We start from the raw sequence: 23,210 nt of genomic DNA, 5'->3' as shown, positions 1-23,210 counted from the left end.
CGCAAAAAAAAAGATCCCTGGTGCCTAGTGGTTTCTGACCTAAAATCGGTCGATCTGCCCCCAAAGCGGGCAGAAATGGCCTAAATACAATTTGCCCCTCCAGGGGAGCGACCCTTGCCTAAGGGGTTGCTCCCCATCTCTAAAATAAAAAACAAACAAAAAAATTTGCCCTTGTGCCTAGAGGTTTCTGCCCCCCCTGGGCAATAGGCCGATCTGCACCCAGGGGGGGCAGAAATGGCCTAAAATAAATTTGCCCCCCACCCCCCCCGGGGAGCGACCCTTGTCTGCAAGGTCGCGCCACTTGCGTGACGGTGCAAAAAAAAGATCCCTGGTGCCTAATGGTTTCTAGATTTACCTAAAATCGGCCGATCTGCCCCCAAAGCGGGCAGAAACGGCCTAAATACAATTTGCCCCTCCAGGGGAGCGACCCTTGCCTACAAGGTCGCTCACCTTGCGTGATGGCGCAAAAAAAAGATCCCTGGTGCCTAGAGGTTTCTGCCCCCCTTGGGGGCAGATTGACCTCAAATCGGCCGATCTGCCCCAAAGCGGGCAGAAATGGCCTAAATACAATTTGCCCCTCCAGGAGAGCGACCCTTGTCCAAGGAGTCGCTCCCCATCTGTAAAACAAAAAAAACAAAAAATCCCTGGTGCCTAGTGGTTTCTGCCCCCCTTGGGGGCAGATCAGCCTAATCAAAATAGGCTGATCTACCCCCCAGGGGGGCAGAAATGGCCTAAAATAATTTCCCCCCGCAGGGAGCAACCCTTGCCTAAGGGGTTGCTCCCCTTGCATGAAATTCACGTAAAAAAAAAAAATCCCTGGTGTCTAGTGGTTTCTGCCCCCCTTGGGGGCAGATTGGCCTCATCAAAATAGGCCAATCTGCCCCCAAGGGAGGCAGAAATGGCCTAAATATAATTTGCCCCCTAGGGGAGCGACCCTTGCCTAAGGGGTCGCTCTCCACCTAAAAAAAAAAAAAAACATAACAAAAAGAAAAATAATAAAATAAATGATCCCTGGTGCCTAGAGGTTTCTGCCCCCCCCCCTGGGGTCAGATCGGCCTAATAATAATTCCCAAAAAAATGCCCCCCCGGGAGCAACCCTTGCCCAAGGGGTCGCTCCCTTATGTCCATTTAAAAAAAAAAAAAAAAAAGCCCTGGTGTCTGGTGGGGTTTCAAAAGCTGGATTGCAAGCCATCCGGCTTTTGAAACCCTGGGAGAGACTTCAAAGGGAAGGAAATACATTTCCTTCCCTTTTAAGCCTCTCCGGGCCTCCCCCACGGGATTGAAAGAGAAATGCTGAGCATTTCTCTTTCAATCGCGCTGGAAGCAGAGCTTCCAGCGCAATGGGGAAGACCCTGTGACAAATCAGCGCGCGCTCGCGCGCTGACGTCACAGGGGGGGTTGGGAGGGTCGGGGGTGGAAGGGGAAGGGCTTCCCCTTCCATCCCTGACTTGGGGGGGGGTGGGGGGGTGGGCTCTGTGACCAGGACGTAATGGTTACGTCCTGGGCACAGCAGCACTGTGCCTCAGGACGTAACCATTACGTCCTGGGCACAGAACAGGTTAAAAAAATAGGTGCTGGTGGCCAAAGTCACAGCATCGCTTAATAATGTTGCTGCTGGAGGGTTTGCCGGGTAACAGGTAAGGGGCTTTGATGCGTAAAAGATCACCTGCTAGAAGGTCATGGGGGCTTGGAGCCAGGTGCAGGTTCAGGTTGAGGCAAGAAGCACTGCGGGTAGGCCATGGGCAATCGCTGCAACACACCAAGGAGGCAAGACCGCACGTTTCTTGAAGTACAAAGTTAGTAGTGTGCTGTGTTAGCCCAGCTGAGCTGACTATAAATGCCTGAGTTTGGGTTGGTGGTGGGTATAAAGGACAGGAAGCGGAGGCACCCAAGACAGTTTGGCTAGGGTCTCGGCTGGGACAGCAACGTGGTGAGAAGTGAAAAGAGCTCTGGTCCTCCAAAGTAAGGGGTGGTAATGCCCACCAGAAACCACCAGCGCAAATGAAGTACTGGCTCCAATGAATGGATCAAACTCAGAATTGACAATCTCTGACTAACTGGATTCCGATTGTTGACAGTGCATTCTGCTGAGACATAGAGGACAAGAAATATGGACGGTGGTTAAACAAAAAAAAAGGAGCTTAAAAAAAGGAGCTTGACGCGGGCAGCGTTGACCATGTCATAGCACAAATAGAACATAAATCACAGCACGAGTACCAGATGGTAGCACAGGGGTACTTATTAAAACTAATTAATATGTACTTGGTCCATGCGCCACTGACCAAAAAGGAAGTGACACATGGCAAACCACTGTCCAGTGAGAAGGCAATAAAGAAGAGCGACAATGATGACAATGAATGGTGAGCCATGGGCGGGTTCCAAACCCATTACTGTACACAAGAATCTCGCAAGCTAGAGTACATGATGCAGGCACATGCTCTCGCAGGCTCGACCTAAAAACCGGATACTCTCCCACCAGCCCTATTAGTGCAGCAGGCAAATAAGATAAAGGGCCACTGAGTGAAAACACCCTCTCTGGCTGCACCTGGCCTAGGATGAGAAGTACACTGCATCAAATGGTAATGTCTAGAAATGTGACATTGTGTTTACTCTAAGATGGTGCATCTGGAGTTCATTGATTTATTTATTTTTCTGACTATTGAAGCACCCACACTACTGTGAGGGAGTTTAGGAGCATGTAAGGGAAAATGTAGAGGAGGAAGCCAGAAACCTGTTGAAAGGAAAATGAAGGTTGACAAAAAGAAATAAGACTAAAGGCAAATATCTTAGAAATCGAGCAGGACAGCAACCAAAGTCGTGTGATGTCTAATATTGGTTCAATACTGGAAGGACACCCTTCAAATACCAAATGTCATGCTTAGACAGACTTTGGAACATTTACCCACATTGCATGTGTGCTGTACAGTGCAGCACACATGCAATCTGTAAAAAGTTAGTAGGGATAAAAACATTTTGTCTTTCTAGCACCTGCTTGGAGGAGGTGGTTTGTTTTGATACAAAACCCTGTCTACCATTTTTATTAGATAGGGCATTGCATCAAAACCCTGGATGGTAGTATGGGAATGAGCATGCACCACCCATGGCATGCCCATTGACAGCAAAATAATGCAAAGTATCCCAAAACTTTGTGTTATTTGCTAAGAACACTTTCTAGAGCAAAAAGGTTTTGTGGTGGAAAGTGAATATTTTATCAACACGTTTGTGACTTTGCAACTCGTGCAAAGTGTTGATAAATCTACCCTTTAGAGTATCTCACTGAATGCCTCAGAAGGGTTTTCAGTTCTATAATGCTGGTGGTCATTTGTCCATGTGCACTGTAGAGCACAGGACAGGGAGTTGGTAGAATGTATAGGCAGAGTCAAATGGGTGGGTTTCAATTCTCTACTGAACATGAGGTGATCAAGTTTCAGTTGTTGAGAAGACTGAAGGGAGTTCCAGAGTGTATTGCCTCAGTAGTCTTGCTAGTTTAAAGTACTATGGCCCTCATTATGACAGTGGCGGTAAGTACTGCTTACCACCATGCTGACTGCCGCAGCGGATTACCGCTACCCATATTATGACACACACATAGCAATCCGTCACTATACAGCCACACACACAAGTCCGCCAGCCCAAAGGTCAGTGATAAACTGGCGGTAGCAAAACCCACACCGTTATGCCAACAGAACTACACACACAGCATTATGACTCACGAATCACAATGACGGACATTCAATGGCGGTAAACCATTGGCAGTACATACCGCCACGCTCAAAATACACACACTAACAAAACAACACTACATTGGACAATTTGAATAACACACACCTGACACCCATACACACACCACATCCACACACCCACACCACTATAAAACACATCCCCACATTACCCACAACCCTTTATGGCTAAAAACAATTGCTACAAGAGAGATAGCAAGACCACAGACAAGATCACAGCCACACACCACCATCACCTATACACCATCCATGCACCTTACATCACACACCCCAACACATCACCCCACAAACCCTCACCGACACCACTCACACTACACCCATGGCACCACAATGACACCCCAGGTTCTCAGATGAGGAGCTAAGGGTCTTGGTGGAGGAAATCATCCGGGTAGAGCCACAGCTATTCAGATCACAGGTGCAGTAGACATCCATTGCAAGGAAGATGGAGCTATGGCGGAGAATCATGGACAGGGCCAACGCCGTGGGACAGCACCCCAGAACAAGGGATGTCATCAGGAACAGGTGGAATGACCTACAGGGGAAGGTGCGTTCCACAGCAGAAAGATAGCAACTCGCTGTACAGAGGACTGGCGGTGGACCCCCACCTCCTCCCCCACAACTAACAACATGGGGGGAGCAAGTCTTGGCAATCATGTATCCTGAGGGCCTGGCAGGAGTAGGAGGAGGACTGAACTATGGCAAGTCAAATCTCTATTACTATCACCCCCCCTACCTGCATGCCATCATCTACCCCCACCCTCACTCCCATCACCCCACCACCTCACACACACCCCACCATCACAATACACCTCTCCCAATACCAAGCCCTGCATGTAACACCAATGCACGGACCCCCATCAAACACCTCCATGGATAGCCATCACTAAAGCATGCACACTAGAGAGAATCACCTAGCCCACCAAATAACTACTCACACAAGGCAAAGCTGCCAGGGCAATAACAACCATAGAGGGCAACACACCCATGCACAAGATGTCACACGCAGAAACAATGACGCTGCATTTACATTTCCACAGGTCCCCCACACAACGTCACCGGAGAGGAGGTGCCAGCAACATCCAGTCCCCACCCAAGAAGAGGCCCACAGTGATAACAGCAGCTCTGGACGCCTGGATCTGGATGACCTCCAGACAGTCGATTACCCAGGCACAATCCCATACCAACACAGAGCCTCCCCCCTCAGGAAACACCAGCACAGTACCCATCCAGTGGGCCCATAACTCTGTCCCCAGGACACGTCAATCAGCAGTGTGTCCACCACTACAGGGACCCCAGGCAACCCCACAAGCACAGGACGATCAGGGACCTGGGGTCAGTGGCAGTGGGCACACGGTTCAGGGGACAGAGGCACAGGCCAACAGGGAAGCTGGGAGGACTGCTGTGCAACAGGGGGAGGAGAGGCCAAGGAAATCGACTCTCCAGGGGGCACTCACCAAGATCCTGGGAGCATAGCACCATTCCCAGGAGACGATGGGCCAGATACTGCCGACCCAGCAGCTGCAGGAAGGGCAGTACCTGGGGATCAGGGAGGACTTGAAGGACATAAACACCACCCTGGTCACCATTGCAGGGGTGCTGCCAGACATGGCCAACACCATGAGGGAGGTAGTGGCACACCAGAGGGCCCCTGACACTAGCCAAACCATTGAACAGCCTTCCAACTCCGCTACTGCTAGTGGACAGGAGGCCCGCCATGGGAACAACAGGCCACCAGCACCCCTCTCCCTGCAGAAGGAGAACCACTGCGCAAATGGTCCCTGTGATCCAGGCAAAAGCCAGAGACTATTGCCAAGACCCCCGCCAGGAAATAAGACTCTCCTGATTGTCACCCTTGTGTCCCGCTCAGTCACCCTGTCCACCTTGAACTGCCATTGCTCCACTTCCTATGCCCCCTTAGACAATGCACCTGTGATCCACATAGACTGGACTCTATCTTTGACATTCCTCCACCATCACCCCAGCCCATTGCCCATCCCCCTCTACTTATTGGCATTTAAATATACACCATTTGAATAAATACAAGTATGGAGTCTGTCAAATTATTGAACTATGTATTTGTTTAACAAGCTTTTAACACTGCAATACAACTGTACAGAAATGTATACATAGGAATGACCTGTAGTTGGCTGCAGTCAACATCCCAGGAGCGATAGTGGGGTACAAATATCTGAAAATAGATATGCCAAAGGATACAGTAAGTGGCCACAGAAGTGGGAAAATCAGCCTGCCAGTGACAATGTCAAACACAAAACTGTCAATGAAAAGTGAAGTTTCAGTGTCTTATCTGTGTATCATTAGAAGTATTGTCGTATTATTGCACTTCAGTTGTCCTCATCCTCATCCTCTGCCTCTTCATCTTCACTGTCCACAGGGTCCACTGCTGCCACACGGCCATCTCCAGTCTCATCCTCCTGCAGAAAAGGCACCTGGCGATGTAAGGCAAGGTTGTGCAACATACACCATGCCACGATGATCTGGCAGACCTTCTTGGGTGAGTAGTACAGGGATCCATCTGTTAGATGGAGGCAACAAAACATGTCCTCTCTATGATTCTTCTTGTTCGCTCAGGTGTCTCATTGTAATGCTCCTCTGCCCTTGTCCTGGGATTACTCACAGGGGTCAGTAGCCATGAGAGGTTGGGGTAACCAGAGTCACCTGAAAATATCGAGGGACAACTGTTAGCCACACAATAACCTTTGGGGCCCACACCATACCCATGCATCAAGACCAACTGGGTGGGAACCAGGGCTCACCTATTAGCCACACCTGGTGCCTCTGGAGTTGAGCCATCACATATGGGATGCTACTATTCTTCAGGATAAAGGCATCACCAAGGACGTGTCGACCCTGTGGGTCTATGGCAGGCGGAGCACCCACTGTCGCAAATAGTGGGAGGACCTGAGACGCTGGGCACAGAAGATGGCGGAGGCCTATCTGGGGATGGCCTCCCAACGATGAATGGGTGCCCGTCAAACCCTGACCCCTCCTGTTGGCCTGCATACTGGCGGTGGCCTATCCAGAGCTGGATGGGCGCTTGGGGGCATCACAGCAGCCACAAGGAGTGAGTACAGTGCCCCAATATACTACTTGCGCGTGGTGGAGTGGCATCTGGGTGGGGGATGTGGGCCTGTGGGTACCCCTGCCAGGCCGGACATTGCAGGGTAGGTCCCATGTTGGGCAGGGTCTGATGTAAACCTCCTCCAACCAAGGTAGTAGGCATCCACTACTGGGCAGGGCTCTGTGTGTCTCAGGTATGCTGCAATTGGCGTTAGGTATCCCTGTCCATGGGTTGGTGACTAGCATTGTGACTGTTAGTGCATTGCCTAGTGTGTAGGGCTGTCCCTGTGTGTGTGTGTCGTGTATGCCAACGGTGGTGATGTTGCCACCATTGACCAAGGGTATCCTTTGTCTCTCCCACCCTTTTTTTTTTGCCACCCTGTCCTTATGTGCATTAGCATCATCTGGCAGAGGAGCAGAGGCACCGGCGATGAGGAGAGCTGCATCACACAGGGCCCAGGAGGCCGAATCCACCGACGGTGAGGGCACCAGTGGGACGGAGGGCGAGGGGAGCACCACGGCAGAGACTGGAGGGGACAGTTCTGACAGTGATACCTCCTCTGATGAAAGCTCCCTGGCGGTGGAGGACACCTAGGTGCCCACCCCAACAACAGGTACAGCCGCCACACCCCCTACCAGCACCGCGCTCCCAGCAGCCCCTCAGTGTGTTTCCCGTGCCCGCTCACCCAGGAGGGTGAGCATCTCCTTCGCCCCAGGCACCTCAGGCCCTGCCCCAGTTAGCCCTGCTGCCCTGAGTAAGGAGGCTATTGACCTCCTGTGATACATCTCTGTTGGGCAGTCAACCATTGTGAATGCCATACAGGGGCTGGCAGCCCATTAGAAACAAACAAATGCATTCCTGGAGGGCTTTCACTCTGGCAGGGCGGCCCAACAGAGATCAATCCAGGCTCTGGCCTCCTCCCTGATGGCAGCCATTGTCCCTGTTTCTAACCTCCCCCCTCCAACTTCCTCTGCCAAATCCCATTCCCCTTAACCCCAACCTATCCCAAGCACACAGGCAGACTAGCATGCACACAAGACAACACACAGGAGTGGTTCAGGCAAACACAAGCACCACACATCATCCCACAGGCACTCACACACACACCATCCAGATGCAGACATACCAACATCTACTGCCTCCACTGTGTCCTGCTCCTCCTCGTCGTCCACTTCCCTCCCAGTTGCGTCTATACTGACACCTGCATGCACTACATCCTCATCCACTCCCACCATCACCATCACACCTATCACTACACGCCCCTCACTGGCAGTCACCAATCCCACATCCATGCACACATCCCCTGTTCCCTCTCCCACTGTCTCTGTACCCCCTCCTCCCAAAGTACACAAACACAAGCACTCAGACACCCAATAGCCATCCAACTCACAACAGCATCCAGTCCATGCACCTGCACCCAAACACAGCAGACAGACACCTCCTGCTTCCTCTTCCTCCACTCCTAAACTTTCACCCTCTTCCCGCCACAATGTCCCTAAGAAGCTTTTCCTCTCCACCGTTGACCTCTTCCCTACCACTCCCCCCGTCCTTCACGTCGGGCCAGGGTGGTCAGAACCCAGGCAAGCACCTCGGCCACCCTGTCCACCGCCACAGTAGTGTTGACAGCTACTGCAGGAGGGAGAGGATCCCAGGCACTAGGCAGCAACACTGAAAGGGTGCCTGCACCAGCAGCGTCTAGGAAGGGCAAGGAGGCACAACCAGCTGCGACAGGGAAGGGCCAGGAGAAATCCCCGGCTGCTGACAGGAAGGGCAAGGGGCCAGTAGGCATGAAGGACAGGAGGCCTGGTGCTGGGAGTCATTCGGAGCCCCCTCCACCAATCATGGTGGTTCAGCCATCCAAGGCTGCAAGGGAAGGGCTGGAGCCTCTCCCCACCACTGCCAGCCCCACCACCAGAACCGCCAGCAGCATCCCCACCAGCACCGCTGCCACCACCGCCACCAGCACCACTGCCAGCAGCAGGAGCCCCAGTGGGCAGCCGTCCAAGGCTGCAGGGGATGGTCTGGAGCCTCCCCCCAACACTGTCAGCACTGCCACCAGCACCACTGCCAGCAGCCCAGTGGCAGCTGTACAAGGCTGCAGGGGATGGGCTGGAGCCTCCCCCCAGCACTGCCAGCCCTACACCAGCACCGCCACTGCCACCACTGAAAAGCCATCACCGACGGCAGACAGTGTGTAGTCCTGCATCCATGGGATCTTGTGCGTCCTTGCCCCTGCAAATCCTGTGGGTCTGACACCCAGGTGAGAGACTGTGACCTTGCACTCCCCAAGATCTGTATCACAGGGCACAATGCCCCCTCCAGAACCAGTGAAAGAAGTCATCCATTCACCCCATCTTTCCAGGATGAAGCACACTGGGCACAATGCCCCTCCAGAATCCGTGGAAGAAGCCATCCATTCACCACATCCTTCCAAGGATGAAGCACACTGGGCACAATGCCCCCTCCAGAGCCGGTGGAAGAAGCCATCCACTCACCCCATCCTTCCGAGGATGAAGCACAATGGGCACAATGTCCACTCCAGAATCAGTGAAAGAAGCCACCCACTCACCCCATCCTTCCCAGGATGGAGCACACTGGGCTTCAAATCTTTTTGTCCTTGCATTATTCCTGAGGGGTACGGGGGAATATGTAATTTTAGTGCATCTGCTTGTGTGTTTGGTGTTGGGGATGGGGGTGTTGCATATTGCGTGTGTATGTCACTCTCTTTTTCCTCTCCCCTCCCTCGTGTGCTAGGCAGCAGTACTCACCATGGTCGTCTTCACCGGTGCTTCTGTTCATAATGCAGCAGAAGGTAGACGAGCATCGTAAATATGTGCAGCTCGGGCACAGGTGAGTCCTTTGACTTCTGAGCTCTGTTTCCGCCATGCTTTTGATGTCGTTGGTACCGCCCCGGAAAAGGTGGCGGGTAGGCCGGTCGTAGTAGTGTGAGCGGTACATTGTCTTCCTCCTGGCTGTTTGGCAGTTACCGCCGTGGTGCTTGTTGATTCCACCGTGGTGGTTGGTGTGTTAAAGTGTCTGTCTGTCTGAGCAGTTTCCGCCATGGTCATAATTCCATTTTGGTTACCGCCGGCCTGTTGGCGGTATTACACCGACGGCCAGGGTTGTAATGAGGGCCTATGTTCTAACTGACATTTTCATCTGACTGTAATGTCCCTTAAACCTTTGTTTTCTTTTCAGTGAATATATATATATATATATTCCTATATGGGAAACATCCTGAACAACTAGGTCTAAACCACTACTTGCCTGAACCACTACTGCTAAACAACTAAAAAGTCTCTACAACTAAGTACTGAACAACTACTGTCTAAACAACAATTGTGCCTGAATTACAATTGCCTGAACAACTAATTTTAAGGTAAGGTTTTCTTTTTGTTTTTTATGGTTTATTAGTTGTTTAGAATTGATATTAAAATTAGTTGTTCAGGCAACTGTTGTTCAGGAACAATTGTTGTTTAGACAGTAGTTGTTCAGTACTTAGTTGTAGAAACTTTTTAGTTGTTTAGCAGTAGTGGTTTAGGCTATAGTTGTTTAGAACCTAGTTGTTCTGTCACATATTCTATATATATATATATATATATATATATATATATATATTGGGCAGTTATAGGTAGGATCGTATGTCCATAGGAATTGCATTTTTTTGTTGCTAATAACTTTGGTGCCATTTGATGAATCTTCACTAAACTTTCAAACACTGCAACTTTTTGACTAGTTTGCAGATGGAACTATTCAGGGTGATCATGTGAGAAAGGGCCTCTTTTTGCATGGATAGCCCCCCTCATTTTGCCCTGAAATGATGTGGTTTCAAACTGTAGGTGCCCTGGACCCCCAGCAAACAAGTTCCCAGGTCTCTTTCCCTAAAACTGTACCATGTATTAGCACTTCAGCCACCCTTGTAAGTCCCTAGTAAATGGTGCCGCTGGTACCTAGGGCAGGGGTACTGAAGTGCCCTCCCCAAAGCTGCAGCACCAATTGTGCCATTCTGAGAGGCCCCTGACCACTAACACTGCATGCACTATAGGTAAGCTACCCCAGGTTGCACTGTAATGCATGTGAAGGCATATGTTTGCATGAGCAAATATGCCCCTACTATGTCTTTACAAGACCCTAAGACATGGTAAGTGTACTGAGAAGCCATAACAAATGCATGTGCCGGACACTGGTCATTACGGGTTCCCGAGCTATGTGATGGACTCTGACTACTGGGTTGTTTGGTATCAAACAGCTCAGAATAATAAACCCACACTGATGTCAGTGTTGGATTTATTATAATATGTACCAGAGGGCTCCTTAGAGGTGCCCTCTGCAAAACCACCCTGGTCTGGTTGCTGACTGGTTTCTACCAGAATGCCACCAGCAGACACAAATCTGGATTCCTGGGGTGAGATCCTCAGCTCTCAGGAACCAGAAAACAAAGCCCTTCCTGGGTGGAGGTGTTACACCTCCTCCCTCAGGCAAGCATCCACTCCCAGCGGTCAACTTCAAAGGTTTTATCACCTTTGAAATTTGACCTCTGACTCTGCTGTTAGCATCAGATGGCCATCCAATGATTTCCCCCACTTTGAGTGGGAAAACCAGTGGATAAACGTAGCCAGAGTAGGTTGTGACAGGTGAGATGACCCCTCCATTTCATTTTCCTCCATCTTGGATGGCAGGAAAATAGCCTATTAGGGTTGGGGATGTGACCTCTTCCCACACGAAGTGGTCACATAGTGCAGTATTTAGTGGGCATCTCTAGATCTGCAGATCAGATTCAATGGACACAAGAAGGCAAGCGACAAAGAAGAACCAAGGCTCCAAAACAGATGTTCTGCTGCAAGAAGAAAAAGGCTCCAAACCCTGCCTGTTGCACCGAGGACTTAACAATTATGTCTGTGGGGTCAACTGGACATTGGACGGACTGTAAGAAACCCCAGAGGACCTCTAACCTCTAAAAATTGCCAAGAACCTCCCTCCAGAGTGAAGGTATCCCTCCTTGTACCCAGCAAGCAAGAACCAGTGAAGTCCAGTTCACTGACCGGCAGCTGACAAATGAACCGGACACAGCAGCCAAACCAAATTTCACCAAATGCACCAGGAGGACAAACCCTGACAGTGTGCCAAGTTTGGTGGCACTATGACTTCCAGTGGCTGAGACGTGTCATATTCTGGGGTACTGGACCCCCAATAACAGATCTGCAGGATAAAAGTCTACTCTGGGCTCTCCGAGGACCAGAAGCAAGCACCAGTAGACGGACTTCAGGACACCCAAGAACCACCCTCCAGAATGGCCCTGGTGACCTGCAAACCACCCTTAACCTGACCTGCACCAGGTTCCAAGGACACTAGGGCGCGCAACTCTTGGCTGACCTTTAAGTCCTCCTGTGCACTATGTCTCCTAGTGGTCCCCTTCTCCATTCTGCACCTGCTCCAAGACTTTCAGCCGCTGCTTCCACTTGTACCAGGAACTGCCCAAACTGCTCTGGCTGGCCCACCGGACGTCTCAATGACCTCAACCTAAAAATAGAAGGTGAACTTTATGAGAGCATCGCCTGATTTTGTATGCATTTTAAAATTTTCTCCCATTAATTCCAAAGGTGCGTAATTACTCACACAAAGACTATTTTTGCTAACATTTGAAAAATCACAACTTAAAAAGTACTTGCCTGATCTTTATGATCTTTGTCTTAAAACATGTATAAAAATCTGAAGTATTTTGTAAATTGGCCTTGTGTTATTCTTTTGAGTGTCCACATTTATTGATACAGGTTAAACAAATGCTTAGCATATCTCCAAGATTAGCCTAACTGCTCGACCAAGTTACAACTAAAAATAGAGCATTTGGCGGTCTACCTAATACATCTGGATACCAAGGTTGGGTTGCTTTGACATTCTGCACATTGCACATAATTTTTGTACACTATATAGAGAGCCAGCCTCCTACAGATTTGTCAAGCAAAGGCCAAGAAAACAGCAGTGGGGGGGTGGTCACAAACCGTGTTTTAACCCATTCATTTTTCCATCTGAACTTTCAGCACCACTACATCCCAAAATGCTGAATGGATTTTCAGAAGCTTGGCAGGAAGCTAGATCTACATGGAAACAAGAGTGCTTTTTGTGATTTGGTGTACATCTGTTCAGTAGTTTTTGAACAATTAATGCTAAAAAAAATTGTATATCTAGGGACTCGGAGCCTCCATGGATCCAACAGATTCTAAGCTGAGATTTTATTGACTGCCACCACATCAACCAGGAAGTGGTGTCAGTGATCTTAGGACTCGGGACTCAGTCCTGAGTCCTAAAAAAAGCACAAAAAAAACATAAAGGGACAGAGTAGGGATACTCTGACCCCCATAGGGCTGCTGGTGAGGTCACAGAGTGACTGTGCTTGGGGGCCAAAAACATATATTTTTGAAAGTTTGCTATGAATTTACAGACAATCTGTGAATCTGTGGCAAAATTTTACAGAAATCAAGCATGGGCTCTGTGCTTGTTTCTTTAAAAACCCCCAGAGTAGGCCAGGGAGTGGGAGGATGACACTTTTTTTTGGGGGGAGGGGGATGTGTGGCCAACCTGTCCGAGCCTCTGGGAGGCCCTGAGGACTCCACCCCCTTACGTCTGAGGTAAAATAAAGGGGAGGGGTCATGCTGCCCCCCACCCCTCCCAGAGTCTAATAAGTACTCGGGGACCCCAACCCCTTGGGCCAAGTAAATACATGAAGGGATGGGGGTGTGCAGTCCCCCTTCCAGGGACTAAATAGGCCCTGAGAACACAATCCCTCGGGGTCAAAATGTGATGAAAGGGAAGGGGGGACAGAGAGCCCTCTCCCATAGCCTTAAAAAGGCCACAGGGACCGCTTTCCCAGGTCTGTCGCAAATATTTTAAGGAAGGGGGTCGCCCCCAGCCTAATCTTTGGCCCTGGGGCCACATCTCCTGGGGCTGAAATGTAATCAAAAGGAGAGGAGGACCACGTGTCCCCCTCCCTAAACTTTTTAAAGGCCCTAGGGACTCACCCGCGGGGCTGGCTCATTGACTGTGCCCTGGGAGGACCCCCAGGACACAGTAGTTTCTCTGCCTGCACTACCACTGGCAGGGAAATGGGTTTGCTACTGTTAGAAATTGGATCTCTATTTGGAAGAGGTGTGCACCCTATCCAAGTAGGGACTACAATCCTAGTCAGGCTTAGTCACAACACAACCTAGATTTTTGTGTGCTCACTCTCCGGTAGCTTGGCACAGAGCAGGCAGGCTTAACTTGGAAGGTAATGTGTAAAGTATTTGTGCAATAACTGAGTAACACAGTGAAAACACCATAAAAAGTACTCCGCACCAGTTTAGGAAAATAGATCATATTTATCTGAATAAAATAAGACTAAAACAAGAAAACTCCAATATGCATATATCAAGGTATCACTTTTTAAAGGTTTAAATGAGTCTCAATATTTGAGAATCAGTGGTTGTATCCTTTTAACACACTGTACCTGGGATGCATAAAAAATAATGACACAGAGGGGCTGCAGCAGAGGAGATGCATAGAAAAGTAAAGCAATGCATCGATCGGCAGACGTTGCATCATATTTTGCAGGCGTTGCATCAGGTTTCCAATGCGCTGGATTTTTTTCTCTTTGGTGAAGTTTTTGATAGCCCTGAGACCTCAGAACAGGAGGCAAGCTCAATCCAAGCCCTTGGAGAGCACTTAAGGAGTTCTTCCAGCAGAGCCATTGATCAACAGGCAGAAGGGCAACAAGCAGGCCAGCAGTACTTCCAGCAAAGCAATAAAGATGAGTAATTTGGGCAACCAGGCATTCCTCTGACAGAGTCCAATTGGGGCAATGCTGGCTCCTGCACCATATGGAGAGCTGGCTGGGGCCACAGCGCCCCTGGGACTCCCCCCCTCCACACCCTCCAATGTGTTGGCTGGTGAGAGCCCCGGGTGGGTACAATGGCACCCACCTACTATAGGGAGAAGCCCTGGGGGAAGGGGATCCTGGGCCCAAAATACATTCTGGGAGGGGGGCTTTGTGGCTCCTTGCCCTTTCTAGTAGCATGCCCCAGGCTCTGGGGTCCTCAGGGCCAAATAAGGCTTGTGGAGGAGGAGCCACATGTCTTCACCCCTATTTAATTGTATTTGGTCCCGGAGATCGGGCCTGATAAGGCTTGGGGGGTCCATCCCCCTCTCCCTAGAATTCATCTGTTGAGGATAGGATACTAAGGATCTATTAAGACCCATGGACGGGGCTGTATGGCTTCCCCTCTCCCTTTTTGTTGAATTTGGCGTCAGGGTATGGGTTTCCCGGGTACTATTAAAATTAGTGAGGGGGCTGCATGCCCTTCTCCCCTTAATATATATGTTTTGGCCCTGGAATGGGGTCCATAGGGCTCGAAGACAAAACCCTGCACCTCATCGCTAAAGGCTTTGAATGGCGTGGAGTTGGTAGCCTGTGGTGGGGTTGGCTGCCTTCAAGTGGGTTTGCCACATCGCCTGTGCATAGGCCAGGCCATGCAGACAATCTTGTAGCATAGGGGGGAATGCCTGTGTGCCAAATGTCATAGTAGTGGGATGATGGGCTTTGCATCTGGTAATAAAATATTATTTTACATTAAAAAAAAAACTTGAAATTCACTGACACAAACAAAGGTTAAAGTAAAGGTATAGTTAGGTGAAATGTTTAGGAACAACATAACATTTGAAAGTCAAAAAAACACAGAAGTGCAATGCACAGCTCTCTCCTCAATTACATAACTTCAGATGTTGCAGTGATATTATCAATGATGTCATAGATGATGTCATGAATGATGTAATATGTTGAGTAATTAGCAATGCATGGTGGAGGTGCAAGTTATAGTTACCCTAAGGCACAAGCTATAGTTTTGTGACTTAACTATAAAGTCCCTGTAACCTTTGTTTTTTTCTGTGAATTTGTAAGTTGTTTAATGTAAAGTAATATTTAATTACCATATGTTAATCCAAATGCAGCTGATCATGGCCCTTGGCCGTGCATGGTGGGGGGTTGGCACCAGGGCCTGGCCAACACCCTAAAGGCACCCAACCCAGGAGGGGAGCTTTAAGTCAAAGAGACTACATCCCCAGAAGCACACCAATTATGTCCCCCCTCGCCAGGCTATGTTTTGGCCCTGGAGACCCCATCTCCAGGGGCCCACTGCTGGATTTGTGAGGGAGGGGGAATGAAGCCTTCCTCCCCAGTCCAATTTGGCACTGAGGATCCAATTGCCAGGGGCCTGGCCTTATTATGACTGGGAAGGAGAGCACACAGCCGCCCTCCCCAGGCCAATTTCTGACCCTGGGGACCCCTTTGGCTGAGCCCAGCTATATTATAAAGGTACAGGGGCATGCAACCCCCCTCCCTGGCCAATTTGGTCCTTGGAAACCCATCTCCCGGAGCCCTCCACTTTTTGAAACAGGGAGGGGGCACATGTCCTCCCTCCCTGTGCCAATATCAGCACTGGGGACTCCAAGGCCTGCCCAAATAATGAGGTGGGGGTGCACAGCCCCATCCTGGCTGATTACTGAAGGAGCCCATCCCCAGGGCCCTCCAGTTTTTTAAATGGAGAGAGGGGCACACAGCCCCCTTCTAAGGGACCGTGCCACGCATAGTTTTCTCATCAATAATTTTACTGAAAATGTTACAGTGATACTATCAATGATGTCATTGAAGATGTCTTGAGTAGTGTAATGTCTGAAGTGATTAGCAGTGCACGGTAAGAGCACAAGTTATAGTTACCTTAGGGCATTTACAAGAACTCTAACTATAACAGCCGAGTTTCTATGATTTTGTGCGTGTAAAATCTGAACCTAAATATAACGTCCCTGTAATCTTTGGGTTTTTTTTTTGTGAATTTCCAAGGTTTTCATTTTATTCTATTTCCTAACTATAATATCAATGTGCTGCCACCCCAAGATTGCATCTCCTGCCATCCCATTGCCATTCATTGTCCAAGTCCATGCCCCTGCTCCCTCATTACAGTCCTGTCAATTGTCCAGGTCCATGCCCCTGCTCTCTTCACAGTCCTGTGTGGCTGTTGTTCTGCCACTGCCCTTCCCGCCTGCCATGAATAGTTAGCTTGCTGCCCCATCCACCTTCTCCCTACCCTCTGTTGTCCAAGTCCATGCACCAGCCACTTACCTCCTGCCCTGCATGGTCCGATGGGCTGCCACTACCCTCCATTTAGCTTGATATCCCTGCCCACACCTCCTGCCTTCCATTGTCCAATTCTAGGGCCCATCGTTGCCCTTCTTCTTAGCCTCTGAGCTTAACTTGCTGCCCGTATGCTCCTTCACCCACCCTCTGATGTCTGTGTACATGCCCCGCCCCCTCTTTTTTGGCCATCATGTCAATGGGCCTGCCACTGCCCCTCTTATCCACTCTGAGTGTTTTGTTGAGCTGCCACTGCCCCTCCTACCTGCCTATCATAGTCAGATGGCTACCGCCTATCCCTACCACCTCCACACTGCTTGTCTGAATTTCATGCCCCTATCCCCTCCCTCCTGTCCTCCATGTTCCATTTTGCTGCTACTCTCTTCTGCCGTCCATGCTCTGTTGTGCTGCAACTTCTTCTCCTGCCTGTCCTGTGTGATTTGCTGTGAAGCCACTTCCCCTGCTCTCTCTTCTCTGTACCCAGCACCTACCTCTCCCTTTTGTCCTCCATTGTCCTTTGTGCATGCCCCGGCCCCTCACTCTTGTCCACCATGGCCGTTGTGCTGCCACTAACCCTCCCGCTTGCCATGCATGTTCTTCTGTGCCAACACAGCACCTCCCACCTGCCCTGTGTGGTCAGCTTGCTGCCCCTGACTACCATCCACCTTCTCTCTGTTGTCCATGTGTTTGCCATTATAGTCTCACTGTTGCCCTCCATAGTGCGTTGTGTTTCCAGTGCCCAGCCCGCCTGCTTTCGATGGTCAGCTAGATGCTCCTGCCATGCCCACTTCCCTCCTGCCCTTCATTTTCCATGTGCAGGCCACTAACCCATCCTTCCTGCCATGTCTTGTCTGTTGTTGTACCCCTGCAAGCTCCCTCCTGCCCTTCATGATCTGTTATGCTGCAAATGTCCCTCCTTTCTATCTGGCATGGTCAGCCTGCTGCCCTTGCCTCTTTCCCCTTTGCCCTCTGTTGTCCATGTGCATGGCCCTGTCCCTTCCTATTGTTTTCCATGGTCCTTTATGTTGGACAGCCATCTTGCTTGCCCTGCATTGTGTATTGTGCTGCTTCAACCCCTGACGCCTGCCCTGTAACTCAGTTTGGTGCTACTCCCCATGCCCTCTGTTATCCAAGTACATACCCCTACCCCATGCATACTGCCCTCAGTGATCCCATAGTCCATACTTGCCAACATTTTTAACTTGAAAGGAGGGAGATTTTGGAAAAAACCTGGGGAATTGATTTTTCCCAGTGACCTACATTGAAAAAGAGGAGATTTTAGTCAGAAGACAGATAAAATAAGGCCCTTTTGATCTTAAAAGCATTGGAAGTCTCCTGCCTGAATTGAGCCTGTTTGCATGTATGGTTGTACTGCCACTGCATTTTCCTTCTGCCCTCAATGGTGTGTTATATTAGCACAGCCTCTCTTTCCCTTCATGCCTGGTTGGTTCATTTCCCCGCCCCCCTTTCCCGGCCCTCAATGGTCTGTTGTGCAGCCACTGCCCCTACAACCTGCCCATCGTGGTCAACTTGTTGCCTCTGCACCCCCCTCCCTACCCTCATTTATCCTCCCTAATGGCCACTGGTATTGAAAGTGCGTGTTTCAGTCTGCATGTCAGAATGTTTTAATGAAACAGAAGAGGAAGATATTTGAGAACTCATTTAAAACATGTTCTAATTTTTCTTTCTATAGCACTAACCATAATTTCTATTATGAACCCCCTCATTTTGTTCATTTCTAAATATAATGTTTTACATTTTATCAGTTTGATTCAATCGTGATGGCTTCAGGTTTGCCATATTTTTGTCATAAGTAAGACTTAGCGCTCTAGTTGTTCTTTAAAGCACTCTGGGAGGCTGCAGTAGAACACACAGAAATCAACTGACAGGCTGCTCCTGTTGGAGGTTCAAGTTTTACTGACAATGTCAGACTTGATTCTTATATGGCTGAGAAAGATAGTGAATTTACAGAAAATAGGCTCTCATTTTAGCTTTTGAAGCACCTTCCATAACCTCTGTGGGAAAGTCATGAGAAAACAGTTTTCTCTCAACATCCCAGCAGAATGCTTTTTCACACTGTAAAATCACATTAAAACACACCACAATTCCTAAAATTAGTATGGTACCATCAACAAATGAGTTATATTGTAACTAAAATCTGTTATCACCCTTCATATGTTCTCCCTTCTATGACCCTCAAAACCTGTCATTCACTTCAATGCATTTCAAAGGGGTGCTATCATGTATATTGATCCCACAATGGCCGCCAGCACTTCCTGGCAAAAAAACAAACATTTTTTGACTTGCCTATACCTTTGGCGCTGCTTGATGAATCTTCACAAAAGTTTCCCAAAAATCGACAGTTACATCAGCTTCTATCTGGAAAGTTTCAGGGTGATCTGTTAAGCAGGGAAAAGGGGTGGTCAAAAGAGGTACGGATCCAATGTTAATTATCATAGGGATTTTGAACAGGTGTACAGCCGGAACCACTTGACAGAATGACACCAAATTTGGCAGAAAGGTAGCTCTTGATCAAGAAAGTGCCCTTTTTTTCTTTTGGTGTGAATCTGTTCAGCAGTTTTTGAGAAATTAAAGAAAATACACATTTATATACATAGGGATGCGAAAGCTCTGCAAACCTTCCCGATCTTGTGCTGACATCTAATTGGCTGCCAACACTTGAGCAAGGAAGTGTTGACAGCCATGTTGAGACTCGACTTCAGCAGAGGCCCTGAAAAAAAGGATGAAAAATCATAAAATAAGCCAGGGTAGGGATAGACTGACACATTAGCTCTGGTGCCGGAGTCTCTGAGGGACACCCCCGAGCAAAAAAGCTTTCGCACTTGTTTTAGTGAAACCCCGGGTAGGCCAGGTGCCGGGTGTATTACAATTTTAAATATTGGGGGGCACCCAGCCACCCCAAGCCCCTGGGCCTGCCACTTCCCTGGGGCTTTAATGAAAGGCAACACAGGGGTCCAGCCTGGCCCCCCCCACAGTCCTGGGGTCCGCCACCTCCCCTGAACATTATTAAAATACAATGCGGAGGCCGCTTGACCCCCCCAGGATCCCCATAGACTGCCAACTTCCAGGGGCCTGAAGAAAATGTAATATGTAGGGCCGCCCAGCCCCTTCGCAACCTTTGGGACTGTCATCTTCCAGGGGCTTTAAGTAAACACAATGCAGGGTGGCCACCGCCCCACACAGCCACGGGGACCACCACCACCCAGGGCATTAATTAAACACAATGTGGGAGGAGGGTGGCCCCCCTGCCGCCCAAATCCCAAATCCAAAATGTGCTCATAGAGGTGTGTTAATCAGTTTCCCAAAACTATCAATTCAGATACATATGCATTACACATTATTTGAACAACATGAAAGTAATAAAATGTAGAAATTGCACTAGACAAGGCAAAAAGTTGGTTACAAGAAAAGTTAAATCAATGTTACTTCTAAACTTAAAATATTTCATATAAGTATTAATGTCAAATTTCCCCTTGTCTAGTGCATCTACTGTATATCTTTACATTTCATCCTCTTTGTCATGGAAACCCCATTTGAATTTTAAACTCCAGCAAATGGAAAGAAATGTTGAAACAATTTTTCGCTTTGCTCGTAGACTAGGGCACAGACCAGTTCACCAGATCATTATGCTCTATAAATCCAAATGTGTCTCGGCGGCGATTTATGGGGGGGGGCCTTGGGGATTCACCAGCTCAATTACATTACAACGGGTGGAGAATACATTTCTCCATTGGCTACTTATGGTACCCAAGAATGTAGCAAATATTATATGTCATGAGGAGCAGGGAATCGGCTACATTACTGATTTGATAGACATTGCCCCCCTTTTGCAATGGGTAAAAGTATGGTCAAATCCGGTGGCCATTTTAACACAGGACTGTGTAAAAGACTGTTCTTCGTTAGCAAACTACAACAAAATTCCATGGTTAAAATTTATTCAAAATTGTTTTTGGAATTTGGACCTGGAGTTTATGTATCTTAATCCGGAGCTTATGCCTGCCAATGCGAAGGAAATTGTAAAACTCTGTTACAAGGAGCATGTTATGAATCTTAGGTACCGAGTGGCAGAGAAACTGAGATCCTTTGAGTTATATGTACAAATGTAATCTTCAAACTCGATATAACCCTATTTTGTCTGGTTTCCGCTTCCCTCCCTATATTCTTTACTTGTACTTTTTAGATTTAATATGATTCATTTTAGAGTGGCGTTTCCAACAAAATGTGTGTGGGAAAAAATACTACTGCCATGTCCCTGTGACAACTTCTCGAAACAAAGCACTCGTCACTTTATTCTATTTTGTTCACTTTATTCAGCTCCTAGGAAAACTTTTATACTACCAATTTTGTGCAACTTACATACTCTTTCTTATAAGGAAGCACTGATTGGTATTCAAAGTCCTTCATCTAAACAAATGTGTAGTTCTATTTTAAGTTTTATCAAATCAGCTATTTCTATTAGAAATCAATATGATGTGACTATTTGTTAACGTACTTTTAAATACCTTTTTATTGTTGCATATGATTTTATAAGAATTAAATATTATCTTGATTTAGAAGGGCTAAGGGACACGTTTGGATTTTTAGTTTTGTAAATTAACAGATTGAAGAAGTTCATTTTTAGAATCAAGTAACAAGTATTGTATTTTTTATTGTTATATATATATATGCATGTGCACTTTTATGGCAATATGCCGAATAAAGTTTTTCTTACTGACTGACTGACTACATTTCATCTAATTCTAATTTTTTTTAATGTGTAATGCATATGTGTTTTTTTAACACATCATTTTTAAATAAACACAAAGTTTGTCCTGACATTATTTTATCTTTACAATTCATTAATTAATAACAATGTTAATTATGAAAATGTAAGAAACATTAAATCACTTTTATTCTTGGAAACTTTTTTACAGTACATACATTAGTGATGAACATTTGTAATGGACATTGTAATTTGCGTGCAAACATCATCATGATAATGGACACTTACACCAAAATTAAACATGTTAAATTTTTTTCATTTGTTGAAAAAAAAAAACATTTTCGGGATGTTTTGTTTGTATGCATTGATGTAACACAATTTTGTTAAAATCTATCACAAGCATTTGATAAATCTATCACAAGCATTTGTATAGCATATTTTTTTAAATGTGTGTCTTACATGAAACCAAAAACTTTGTAGTGAACTGTTGAGTGCACTTATTCCTTTTTGTGTCCTTATTTAACAAATAAATCCCACTAACATAATCTAGGCAAGGGGTCAGAAACATTTTCTGTAGTGTGACTAAGTGCTACTTCTAATCAGTGACGAACATTGTAAGCTTCTGAAGTCTAAACAACTTACGCTTTGTTACCACATACTCCCATGCCCAGCTTAATTGGCTTAGTGCCTAATGTTTTTAAAGCCAGGAACTTGGGTTTGAATCAGTTGTATGACAGAACCATCCATGGCTTAACAAAGTGGTCAGAACCATAACCGTGTCTGTACCATGCATGCCTTTACCATGCATTCCTTTACAACAAATGTGGTTGTAAAAGCATTAAAGGTATATGTGGTACCACCATGGATGGTTGTGTAATACAACCCCTGACTCCGTAGCCCTAAACCCTAAAACCTACCCTGCCCTGTCCTAAAAACTATCCTGATCCCCACCCTAAACTTTAAAAGCTACCCTGCCCTGTTCTAAAACCTACCCCGACCTGTCCTAAAAACTACCCGACACTCCACCCCGCCCTAAAACCTACCTTGTCCTAAAAATTATGCCACCCTGTCCTAAAAACTACCCCAAAACCCTATTCCCGCCCTAATCTCTAAAACCTACCCTGTCTTAAAAAACTATCCCACCTGTCCTAAAAACTACCTTGACCCCCTGATCCCTGACCTAAACCCTGAAACATACCCTGTCCTGTCCTAATAACTACCCTGACCCCCCTAAACCATAAAACCTACCCTGCCCTGTCCTACAAACTACACTGACCCCCCATGCCTCCTCCCGAAAACCTAAAAGCTACTCTGCTCTGTCCTAGAACCTACCCCCATCCTGTCCTAAAAAGTACCCCGACCCCCCTTAAACCCAGGAACCTACTGTGTCCTAAAAACTACCCCACCCTGTCTTAAAACCTATGCCGACCTCCCAACCCTTCCCTACACCCTAAAACATACCCTGCCCTGTCCTAAAAAGACCTCTGACCCAAGCCCACTCCTTAAACC

The sequence above is a fragment of the Pleurodeles waltl genome, chromosome 7 (assembly GCF_031143425.1).
Source record: "Pleurodeles waltl isolate 20211129_DDA chromosome 7, aPleWal1.hap1.20221129, whole genome shotgun sequence".
Classification (NCBI taxonomy): Eukaryota; Metazoa; Chordata; class Amphibia; order Caudata; family Salamandridae; genus Pleurodeles; species Pleurodeles waltl.
This window is presented reverse-complemented; position numbering follows the sequence as displayed.